This window comes from Ascaphus truei, chromosome 13 (genome assembly GCF_040206685.1).
Source record: "Ascaphus truei isolate aAscTru1 chromosome 13, aAscTru1.hap1, whole genome shotgun sequence".
In the NCBI taxonomy this organism is placed as follows: Eukaryota; Metazoa; Chordata; class Amphibia; order Anura; family Ascaphidae; genus Ascaphus; species Ascaphus truei.
In genome coordinates, this window is record NC_134495.1 from 20897693 (window position 1) to 20910181 (window position 12489).

Consider the following 12489-nt stretch of genomic DNA (forward strand, 5'->3'; position numbering starts at 1 on the left):
TATTGATTTAAATTAACCTCTACTATGCTGGAAATTATTGCAACACATTGTAGAACACATCCCAGTTTTTAAGAAGTAAAATCCAATTTTGACTCCCCAACGGCTTTTGATCTAAATAGCTTTGTGTTTAAATATAAGCCAAGAAATAGTAACAATAAAATCCTGAAGCTTTATCTGTTGGTTTTATTTAATCTTGATTATTGCAATGTCCCAAAAGCCCAGGGCCCCAGTAAAACTTGCTTTTAATCTATATTTCCCAGACAAACAGGAAAACAACCAATTACCTAAAAGTCGCCACAGCTGCCCATTTCCCAACCTTACTCCTCAATCACCCGGTCTAACCTGGTTCTTTCAATGCCTTTTTGTGCGGAAAGTCTGCCAATAGATTTATTGACAGATAATTGAATAACTGATGGCACATTTTCTTAACGAGAGATTGAACTAGCGCTTTCAATATGGCTGGGGCACTTAACCCTAAAAAACCCTTCTAAAGCCGCTCCGCCAGCCCCCAAATGTCTAGGCTCTTTAACACTCAGATTACCTGTCTCGAAAAAGATATATATATATATATTTTTATATAAACAACCCAAATGAACGGCCTTTGATGCAGTCTGTTTTGCCCTAAGGAATGTAATCCATGTTCCTATATGACTACCAGATGCTGATTTGAGAGAAATATATCAGGTCTCAGGGTTAATGCCTAAGACTTCTCTTAAAGGTGTAGTTTGGATTACTCCATGATTAAAAGGACTTACAAGAGTACTAAATGTGACTGCTTTTGTTTGGGGGATTGCCTCATGTGGCACACGTTTTGTGCTTAAAGTGGTTTGATTTATTTCAACCCTCAATAGTCTTTTTTCCTCCCCACTCCCATTTAACGTGACCTTTCTTTGCTCCCTGTGTTTTCACAAGATTACCCAAGAATTAAAGTACTTGCCCTTGTTGAAAGCTTCACATAAACAAGGGGAGGAAAAAAAGTGAAAAATGTTGATATTACAGAGCTTTGGGTGGCCATTAAAAAAGTTCATTTGATTATATGATGAGTTGGATTTAACAACTATCTCACTCATTTGTTACTCTGATGTGTTATGTCTGTGGATGCTTTATAAATCTTTATCTAATGAGTATCTTTCCAGCCTTAATAGATTGTGTAAGCAAGAAACCAACGCCGCAATCACTTGTTGAGCATTGTTGAACTTTCTATTTTCTCTTGACATACTACAGACTCTGCATCAAAAGGGATTTATTTACTATTTTCACTAAATAAAGAAAACTGCCCATTTTTTTTTTATTTCCTAGGTTTTCATCCTGATGGTGAATTGATGCTATATACCTTTTGTTATATGAAAGCAGAAAATACCCTCCAGAATCCTATTGGGACTTTAACTCATACTGTTAGTATCTTGCCCTTTTGAGCATGTCCTGCTCTTCAAATAAAAAAAGGATATGTGTGCCGAGCACGCACAATTTTTTTCAACTTAATTTTATTTGCAGTTTTCAATGGGATACAGAAAATAAAAAGGGAACATTCAGGACCACAACTAGCAGTTTTCACTTACATTTAAATTTGAACAGTACAAATTAACAACTACTAATAACAACATGTTTACATAATAAATAGATCAGACAAATACACAGGGGAGGGGGAGCACCTTCTTAATCAGCTTTTTAGGCTATAAACTTGTTTATTTTCCTGTACCTATTCTCTATAAGAAATATTAATTGTTCCAGGCCTTGCCCGAACAACCTTGGGGGGGAACGATTTAATCCCTCCTATATAAAAGGCCAGTTCTCTGTTGCCTCTCTGTTGTCTCTCTGCCCCCCCCTACTCTGGCGAACCAAGGATCCCAGATCTGGGAAAACTTATGGCCGTTCTCTCAGGAATGCAGTGAGCTTTTCCATAACAGAGATATGCCATATCCTATGTTTAACCATGGCTAGAGAGGGAGCTTCCTGTTTCTTCTAGGACGCCGCGATACAGCATCGCTGACATAATATGGGCGATCAGCTTAGCTGAGGCTCGCGGCATGTCTTGAATAGGTCTTCCCAGGAGGGCAACCCATGGGTCGGGTCTCAATTTAACATTTAACCTATTAATAAGCTGGAAGATGAGCTTCCACAGGGGGGCCAGTTTTGGACATCTGCACCAAATATGTGACATTGAACCGTTTTGTCCACAGCCTCTAAAACAGGACGGCGAATGGGAGTTAAATATCATATGGAGCCTAACCGGAGTCATTTAATAGTAATTTGTAGGAGTTCTCTTTTACCAAAGTGCATATCAAGCTTTTTGCTGCAGCTTTCCATATATCTGCCTAGTCCTCGATGACGACCTCTGCTAGTTCTTTCTCCCATTTCAGCATCTAGATATATTTGACACCTGCATCAGAGCTAGTTAGAATATGGTACAGGGCGGATATCATAATTTTCTCCAGAGCTCGGTTTCTATAAAGCGTTTCAAATTAAGTGGAGGAGCAAAAATATCTCAGAGGGGGGCAAGTTTCTATTTTTTTTTATAATTCTGGGAACGGGATAAACCTACAGAAAGAGAACAGATCTCTTACTTTGACAATGCCGGCCGGCCGCCCTCCAGGCTTGGAATGTAATGTCGCTCTACCTGGGTCAAAGTCTGGGTTGTCGAAGAGCAGGATCATAGGGGAACACTCTGTTGTGAGTTTAAATTTAAATTTCAGGCAGTCCCAGAGTGTCAGCGAGTGTCTAATCACTGGGTGGGATAGCGTATTTGGTGGTCTGTTGGATTTGGTTAGCCATAAATGGGTTTTGATGTTCGCTGGTTTGGACTCTGCATTCTCTATAACTACCCATCCTCTAGAGCCGAGGTGGGCAACCCTGTCGCCAATCGCCACAAGTGGCGAATTGGCCATGAAAGTGTCGGCGAATTTGAGTTTGGCAGCTCCCACAGTAAAATAAACTTTTTCCTGACGGCGTGTGCTGGTTTCCGCTTTCTGAGTCATTGACACAATACAGCCATCCAATACTCCCCTCTGCCTTCAGTTGGAGTCTAGACCCGACCTTCAACTGTTATTTTTTTATGGGAGCTAAAATTTGTAGTGACGCAAGTAAACGAAAAGCATGGTGTGGCGATTTTCACTTCTCATTCGCCACACCTGTGGCTACATTGAAAAATAGGTTGCCCACCTCTGCTCTAGAGTGAGGATCCAACCGAGTTCCATAGCAGAAGCTGACTCAGCTGGGAGGCCTGAAAGTATTTCAGTAGATTAGGGAGGGCTAGCTCCCCCCCCCATCCACTGTAGGCCTATATAATACATCTCTCTTGACTCATGGGCATTTCATGGGCATGCACAGAGGTCCGCAATGCTTATGCGCAGAGGCCCGTGATGCGCATGCACAGAAGTCCGCGATGCGCATACGCAGAGGCCCGCGGCCCATGTTGCGCATGAGCCGAGGCCCGCGATGCGCATGTGCAGAGGCCTGCGGCGCACATGCACAGATGCCCGCGGCCGTGATGCGCATAGGACCGTGGTGCGCATGTGGCTCATAACCCATTCTACAATGCTGTTTTTTTGCGCATGTGGGAATGCAACGGCCATGCGTGCACCCATTAGTTCCGTGACATCACCTGCGTTATGGTTTTTCGTTACAGGACAAGGATTTTTTCCCCATGAAAACCCTGTAGGTGCCAGCAAAGAAGTTTCACTTCAATAAAATGTGTGTGTTTTTTTTTTTAGCGTTAATTGGTTTTCTTAATCTCTAGCATTTGATGGTAACCATTAGACTGCATGGCGCTCTGGGGAGAGCTCCATTTTAACCTCCCGAGCATTTCATATTTCTAACACTCATATCTCCTGAACGAAGCAGCCGATTTGAAAAATACAAACCATATTGGAAAGAGCAAGAAGAGATCTGCGAAAGCAAATAAAACAAATAAAATGGCAAAGTAAATGGTGATCAGCGTGGACTGCTGCTTCAAGACAGTAAAAAGTAAAGCACTCTACAAGTTTCTCATAAAAAGCAAAAATCAATTTACATCTTACTTGTAAAGCTGAGATTATAATGCTCGCGATGCGCGCACGGCGAGAACAACATACTTCTTCCCTGAGGCCACCCATAGTGCGCGCGACCGCACCGCGCTTTTTTGCAAAAGACAAATTATTTTCTCTTTTCATGCGGCGGCCGCCGCATCACGGCTGCGGTTCAGCCAATGAGGGCGCACCAGCCTGGTGACGCCTCCCCAACCGCAACCAGCTAAGTTAACCCATCGCTCGGGCGAGAGGCGCGCACGACTGTACCTCGGCAGCCTCTCCAAAACGACTTACTGTACTTATGTATGTAATGAATATGCGGTCAGTACAGAGTTTAGCAAACATCAGAAATTGTTCTAAAATGATAAGAGTCTCATTGTTGGAAAATAAATATAATAAAAGGGTGGCGGGATTACCCTCATGCAAAAAAAACCCGACAACGTTGTCTTTTCTTTTTTGTTTTTAGAAATCTGGTGCTGTTTTTTTTTTGCTCCGGTTTTGTCGTATGCAGAAGGATCATTCAGAATAAGCTCTATTAATATTTTATTGGCCTTTTACCCCTCAGGATAGCGTTATAATTAAACATTACTAACACAGGATTTATGTGAACAAAACCTTCAATTTGTAGATGCGTCTAAAGTAGAGATTACGCCAGTCATTAAATTGTACATTTAGAATTAGGGTATTTGATTTAAATTGCTCTGTTTTCGGACGTGTTTGTTTAGATTTATTTTGAGTATACATTATTTAGTCCACTTTAAAAGATTCCACTGAAAATGTATACCAAGCACCCAGCCAATATGCTGTTTATATCAGAAACACATCAAAAACAGTTGGACACTTTGCTAAAGCAGGAAAACAGTATCTGTTCTCCTTTTCATGATTTTTTTCTCATTTCCTTATTGAATTAAACATTGAAGTTCCTGCTCTTTCCAGAATATACAGGGACTCATTGTTTCCCTTTATTGTTTCTTCCATGTATATTATATAATGCAACAGCTGACCCCATTGCATTTGCAATTTAGATCCTTTTTCCGACGCCTACAACAAAAAGTAATGGTGAATTAGGGCTGTCATTACGGATGCAGTGCCATTTAGTGAGTAATACTTTTTGTTCCTTAAAAAACACCTTACCTTTGCTGAGAGGTTAAAAAAATTCAGCAAGGTTTGGGGGTTCTGGGTGATAAAACTACATTTTTGTGGAAAAGTCCAGGTTTTTATACAGAGAAATATAGTCCAGAGAAATTTTATACAATGGACATTATGAGATTCTGATGTTAAAAATCTGTGGTAAAATGAATCAGTTACGTTCACATATCTGATGCCCGTTTTCCCAGAATGTTTCTGTTTTTCAGGATTATTTGTGCCCAACACCGTGAATTATCTAAGAATATCTTTATAATTCAGCCCTGAGGCCTTGAAAATGTGTAGTTGCTTCGACATAAATCGCCTAAAAAAACAAACCACTTTATGTTACTTTGTGGTACAAGTGTGATGGTATTTTTTCCTACCCAGAGTATCACCACTTTATTATTTCCACGCCCAGATTAATATTTTTTGTTAATTACTAAGGATGGGCACCTTTGCTGGTGTTTTGGTTATCATTTTTATTCTGTTTTAGTTTTGACAGAAATCGATTAAAAAAATTATACATTTTTGTTTAAAATTAACAGTATTTAAAAAAAAAAAAAAAAATTTTATTTTTTTTTCCAATTTTTTTTATTAGGCATTTAGATAATTCACAGTATGCATGAAACAAACGATAATACAGCCTAATACAGATTTTCTCCTTTTGTTGGTTAGAGAAACCGGAAATAAAAGAGGAAAGCTCACCGCTCCCGTGACCCTCCAGGGGCTATGTGGGGAGCGCGAGTATGGAAACAGAGAGTAAGAGTGGGAATAGGAAGGGGAGGGTGGGTGGGGGGGGGGGTGGGGTGGATACCCATTGCTTCCCGTGTCCTCAGTCTATTTTCATTGGTGCCCCTGACCTGGTTTTCCTTTCTCTCTCTCTCTTTTTTTTTTTTTTTTTACTTTTCATATGTGGATTAGTGGCGTAGAGGTGCCATATGGGTGTCACACTTGCCTCTGATCCGCGCGGAGACCGACTCAGGGAAGCACCACGGGGCAGAGTCATGCGCCCACGCACTGCCAGGGCAGTGCAGGCGCAGCGGCGTGATGGCGGAGCTCCGCGAGACGCATCGCGCACGCGCACGGGTTGCTCGGCAACCAGGAAGCAGGAGAACGTGAGGGAGCTGCTGGAGCCTCCCACAGGCGGAGACTTGCTGAGTAAACCGCATGACGTCATCACGTCGCGACGTGCATCGCGCACGCGCGCGGGCTGCCCGGCAACCAGACCTCTTAACATCATGACTAGCGACTTTCACTCCGAGACTATAACCTTTGATGTCATTCACACCCCCTTCTCGAACATCATTCTGGGACTTCCGTGGCTCCGGATCCACAATCCTGTCATTGACTGGACAGAGGCCACACCACTTCGTTGGAGTTCTTTTTGCTTGGAACATTGCATGTCTGCTCCAAAGGCAGTGGCAGGTATGGAGGTCACGGATCCTGACAGGGTACAGCTGCCGGGGATATACGAAGATTTCCGCGATGTCTTTGACAAACGTCAAGCAGAGGTACTTCCGCCACATCGGACGTACGACTGTCCTATCGATCTTCTACCCGGGGCCATACCTCCCAGAGGAGGGTCATACCCACTATCGATTCCCGAGACCCAGGCCATGAGAACATATATTCAGGAGAATCTCCAGAGGGGGTTCATTAAGAAATCTTCATCACCTGCGGGGGCAGGATTTTTTTTCGTCAAAAAAAAGGACGGAACCCTCAGACCCTGCATTGATTACCGGGGCCTCAACAAACTCACCATAAAAAAACGCTACCCCCTTCCGTTGATAGCCGAATTATTCGACAAACTCCAGGGAGCCAGGATCTTCACCAAACTGGACCTCAGAGGAGCCTATAATCTGGTTAGAATCAGAGAAGGAGATGAATGGAAGACAGCATTCAATACTCGCGACGGGCATTACGAGTACCTGGTCATGCCATTTGGATTGTGTAATGCTCCTGCGGTCTTCCAAGACTTTGTCAACGACATTTTCAGAGACCTTCTGGACCACCATGTTATAGTATACCTGGACGATATATTAATTTTTTCCAGATCCATGCCAGAACATATGATGCATGTCAAACAAGTCCTGCAGCGTTTAAGAGAGAACCATTTGTATGCCAAGCTCGAGAAATGCCATTTCCATCAAACATCCACCTCTTTTCTCGGCTACATCATATCGGATACCGGTCTTGCTATGGATCCTACCAAGGTCAAGGCGGTACTCGAATGGCCCTGTCCCCTCTCCCTCAAGGCCATCCAAAGGTTCCTCGGTTTCGCTAACTACTACCGGAGGTTCATTCAGGGATTCTCATCGGTAGTAGCACCCATCACGGCACTCACACAAAAGGGAGCTGATCCTACAAAGTGGACTGAGAAGGCCCTCCAGGCTTTCGAGAGAATAAAGACGGCATTCGCCTCAGCACCCATCTTAACCCATCCAGATCCTTCATTACCTTTTTTTTTGGAGGTCGACGCCTCCGATGTAGGAGCAGGTGCTATACTTTCACAGAGAAAGAATCCTCAAGCTCCACTTCATCCTTGTGCATATTTTTCAAAGAAGTTTTCCTCCGCCCAAAGGAATTACGATGTAGGTAACCGGGAGCTCCTCGCTATCAAGCTGGCTTTGGAAGAGTGGAGGCACTTACTGGAAGGCACAGAGTCGCCAGTCACGATACTTACGGACCATAAGAATCTTCTGTACATTGAGGGAGCACGGCGACTAGGATCTCGCCAGGCAAGATGGTCCTTATTCTTTACTCGCTTTAACTTCCTCATTTCCTACATCCCTGGTTCAAAAAACATTAAAGCCGACGCCTTGTCACGACAGTTCCTGGTAGAGGATAACAAGGTGGATCAACAGGAGACCATTCTCCCTTCCACTTGTATTTTGGCTGCAAATACTTTTAGTGCCTTAACGGACATTACTAAGGCTCAGAACAACATCCCGGCAGGACTCAACGTTCCGGAGGACCGGTTGTTCACTCCCCGTAAATTCCAGAGGAGAGTCATGGAGTGGGGACATTCATCCAAGACTGCAGGCCATCCTGGCACCAAAAGAACTACTGAGTTCATCGAATGCACATTCTGGTGGCCCTACATGCGGAGAGACATACAAGCCTTCGTAGCCACGTGCGCTACTTGTGCTCGAAGCAAGACGCCACACAACAGACCAGCAGGTCTCCTTCAACCACTACCCATCCCAGTACGTCCATGGACACATATATCGATGGACTTCATCGTTGAGTTGCCCAAATCTAGAGGCATGGACACAATACTTGTGGTGGTGGACAGATTTTCCAAACAGGCACACTTCATCCCTATGAAGGGTTTACCCACTGCACCAATGTTATCCGAAGTTTTCATCAGGGAGATCTTCAGGTTACATGGGTCCCCTCAGGTCATAGTGTCCGATAGAGGATCCCAGTTCATCTCCCGGTTCTGGAGGGCGTTTTGTAAGAATCTGGACGTTACCCTACACTTTTCATCAGGATATCACCCCCAGACCAATGGACAGACGGAACGCACCAATCAGTCTCTGGAACAGTTTTTGAGGTGCTTTATCGCTGACACTCAGGACGACTGGGCGGAACTTCTCCCATGGGCAGAATTCTCCCACAATAATCTACAGAACGAATCATCCCGACAGTCACCATTTATGGTCAACTATGGCTTCCATCCGTCGGCACTTCCTTCCCTCATCTCCAAGTCTGGAGTCCCGGCCGCAGAGGACAGGATTCGCCACTTACAAGACCTATGGCAGAAGATCCATCGGAATCTACAGCATGCTGGTATTTTACACAAGAGACAAGCGGATCGTCACCGAAGAGAGGTCCCAGGGTACTCTGTAGGACAAAGGGTTTGGTTATCTACCAAAAACATTCGGCTAAAGGTAGCTTCACCCAAACTGGCACCACGTTTTATCGGCCCTTTCCGCATCACCAAAAGGATCAACCCAGTAGCCTATCGGCTTGAACTGCCAAAGAATATGAGGATTCCTTCTGTATTTCACTCATCCCTTCTCAAAACTTATCATCAAGACTCATCCTCCAAAGGACAATCTAAACCTCCGCAAACCATACTGGTAGAGGGCCAACAAGAATACGAGGTTCAGACCATTCTCAACTCCAGAATATCCAGAGGAGGATTACAATATCTTGTACACTGGAGAGGCTATGGCCCAGAGGAGAGAGAGTGGATTCCTCATCATCAGGTACATGCCAACCGCCTCATCTCTGCCTTCCACCGTAGGCATCCTGAGAAACCATCTCTGGTTCGCCCGGAGGTCTCCCCTCAAGGGGGGGATACTGTCACACTTGCCTCTGATCCGCGCGGAGACCGACTCAGGGAAGCACCACGGGGCAGAGTCATGCGCCCACGCACTGCCAGGGCAGTGCAGGCGCAGCGGCGTGATGGCGGAGCTCCGCGAGACGCATCGCGCACGCGCACGGGTTGCTCGGCAACCAGGAAGCAGGAGAACGTGAGGGAGCTGCTGGAGCCTCCCACAGGCGGAGACTTGCTGAGTAAACCGCATGACGTCATCACGTCGCGACGTGCATCGCGCACGCGCGCGGGTTGCCCGGCAACCAGACCTAACATCAGGAAAGCCTAATTGCAAGCTGTTTTTGATCAGTGTCTCTCTGACACCATTGGTGGACCAGTACACACCCCTGCAAGGTAATTGGACCCTTCCCACTTATATACCTGCTTCTGCCTGTCCTTGATTGCTGAGCATAAACTCCTGTTTATGCATTGTGCTCACCGCTGCTGTCGAGTCTTGTCTTGAACTTTTGTCTGTCCTGTTTGACCCTGCCTGTTACTTGGATTTCTACACTCTCCAGCGCTTTGACCCCGGCTTCGTTATTCGACTACTCTACCTTCTATTACCCCGGACCTTGGCTACGAAACTCTACCTACCCGGACTCTCCAACCCTGGAACACGGCAAGTACCCTGACTACCCTGACCTCTCCAACCCTACGACGCGGTACGACTAGGACTACGCATTCCGGACAGGACTGCGTGGTTGTGGGTCGGTGCCTATACAACCCCACCTCAGCCCCGCGGTCTTCCGTCCTGTTTGTGGTGAGCGCAGCGTGACAATGGGATAGCCACGGATCCCATGTTTTGTTAAAGGAGTCAGTGGATCTTTTCAAGAAGGCAGATAGTTTCTCCATATTCATCACCTCTTGCACCCTATTTTTTACCGTTTGTTTTGAGGGGGGAGACACCTTCTTCCAGGCGGCCGCCACCGCACATAAAAAAAAAAAAAAAATTTTTTAATTGGGCGAACACTTTTGAAATTGAACCTTTTCACAAAAAGTTAACAGTTTTTTTTTTCATTTCATTAGCGAACTCAAAATTACCCCCAGTTTATTAAAAAAAGAAAAAAAAAAAGAAGCTGTATCCAAGTTATACTGTATCCAAGTTATACTGGAGGAATCCTTGCGGTGGATATTGGTGGAGGAGGGGTGCCTTCTCGCAATAGGAGCAGCAAGAGGACGGAGCGAATCTTCTTGAAGATTTTCATAGGAAGCTAGAGCGCGGATTGAACAATCTATGAGCCATTCTCAGTTTCTTTTTTTTAAATTTTTTGCTGGATTCAAAAGTTCAATTGGAAGTTCGACTCGAACTTGTTAACGCATTTTGCGATGTTCGAATTTCGAAACCTGCTTAGTCTTATTAATTACAAATTGACAATTTTAAATAGTGATCCATCATAAAAAGCTTCCCCCGCTTCCTATTTTACAGAACTAAAGTTAGTAAGCGTTAAATGATTGAGTGCTTTCACTTTATTGCAACTCCGATAAATGCTGCTAAGAGCTACTGCTACTGCTATCTGCACACTCCTTTTATTCCTGTGCTGCTACATCTAAAAGCCAATTTAACCACTCCTTTTATTCCTGTGCTGCTACAACTAAAAGCCAATTTAACCATCTCTTACAATAAGTAATGATCTTGATTTCAGTGAATTAGCAGGACTGCATTTTCATTGTGTCTAGGTTTCTTTCTTTGCTTTGTTTGTTTAGCCTGTCAGGCCGTTTAAAGGGCACAGTCTCTATTGTGCCCATACATTATTGCTAATGCTTCCTATAGGCAGAAGCTGAATGTGCAACTAGGTATTTTAGAACACAATGAAGAAAAAAAAAAAAAAGATGCACATTTGAATCCCACGTTGAGATTTTGGACAGGAGTCTGATTAAAGGGTAAAAACCTCTGGCCTTTCTTTCCTGTAATATACATAAGCTTAAAATGCTATGTACAGTAAGTGGCACAATCGATTAATACACCATTCCATTCACCAAACAGAAATAATTACCCCTTCATCATTAATGTTTGCAGTAGTGCTTATATACAGTATCAAGGGGTTGATATAAAACGTATTTTTCAATGTATTATTTGGATAGAATTTTACTCTTTTGAAAAGTAAATGTAATCTCACACATATTGTTTCATTAACTTCAATAGTTTCACTCTTTCACTATGGTTTCACTAGTGCCATTCTGGTGATGTTCCCATCCTGGCACGGACATTTGCAGACATGGCATTAATCATAGGTGTTCTGGACCTCTCACTGATTTAGAATCGGTCTCACATATTTATTTCTATTTTGCATCAGGAGAAGGCGTGGCTCAGTGAGTAAAGACACTGACTCTGATAACCATGGTACTGAGTTTTAAGCAGGTTCAATTCCCAGAGCCACCTGCTTTGTAATTTTGGGCAAGTCACTTTACCTCCCTGTGTATCTGCCACCAAAAACATAGATTGTAGGACAGGGACTGCGTCTGTAAAAATTCCTATGTGCTGCGTACTGTGCACCATATTGTAATTGTAAAGTGCTTTGAGTCCAATTGAGAAAAAGTGCTACCGTATTTCCTCGATTCTAAGGTGCACCTTTTTTCCCATTTACACGTGTGAAATTGGGATGCGTCTTAGAATCGATGTTTAAAAAAAACAAAAAACTTCTAGGCGCTTACCAAAAGGTGGTGTTATTGGCGGCTGGTTGAAGTGCTGGCTGCGTTTCCCATTGCCCCCCCCCCCTTCCTCGCGGGACTATCAGCTGAGCGGTGCAGCTACAGAAGTGCCACCGGCTGCATCTCCCATCCCCCCTCTCCCCGGGCACGACTATCAGGTGGGCGGTGCGGCGGTACAAGTGCCGCCGGCTGCATCTCCCGGCCCCCGAACGCGACTATCAGCTGTCCAGCGGGTCGTAAGAAGTGTGTGTTTGTGTCTGTGTGTCTGTCTTTGTGTGCCCCCCCCTTCCGTGTGAACTGCAGAAGGAGCTGTGTGTCTGTCTGTGTTTGTGTCGGTGTCCCTCCATTCTCTCCCCCCCCTTCCCTCCCTCCCTCATTTCCTTC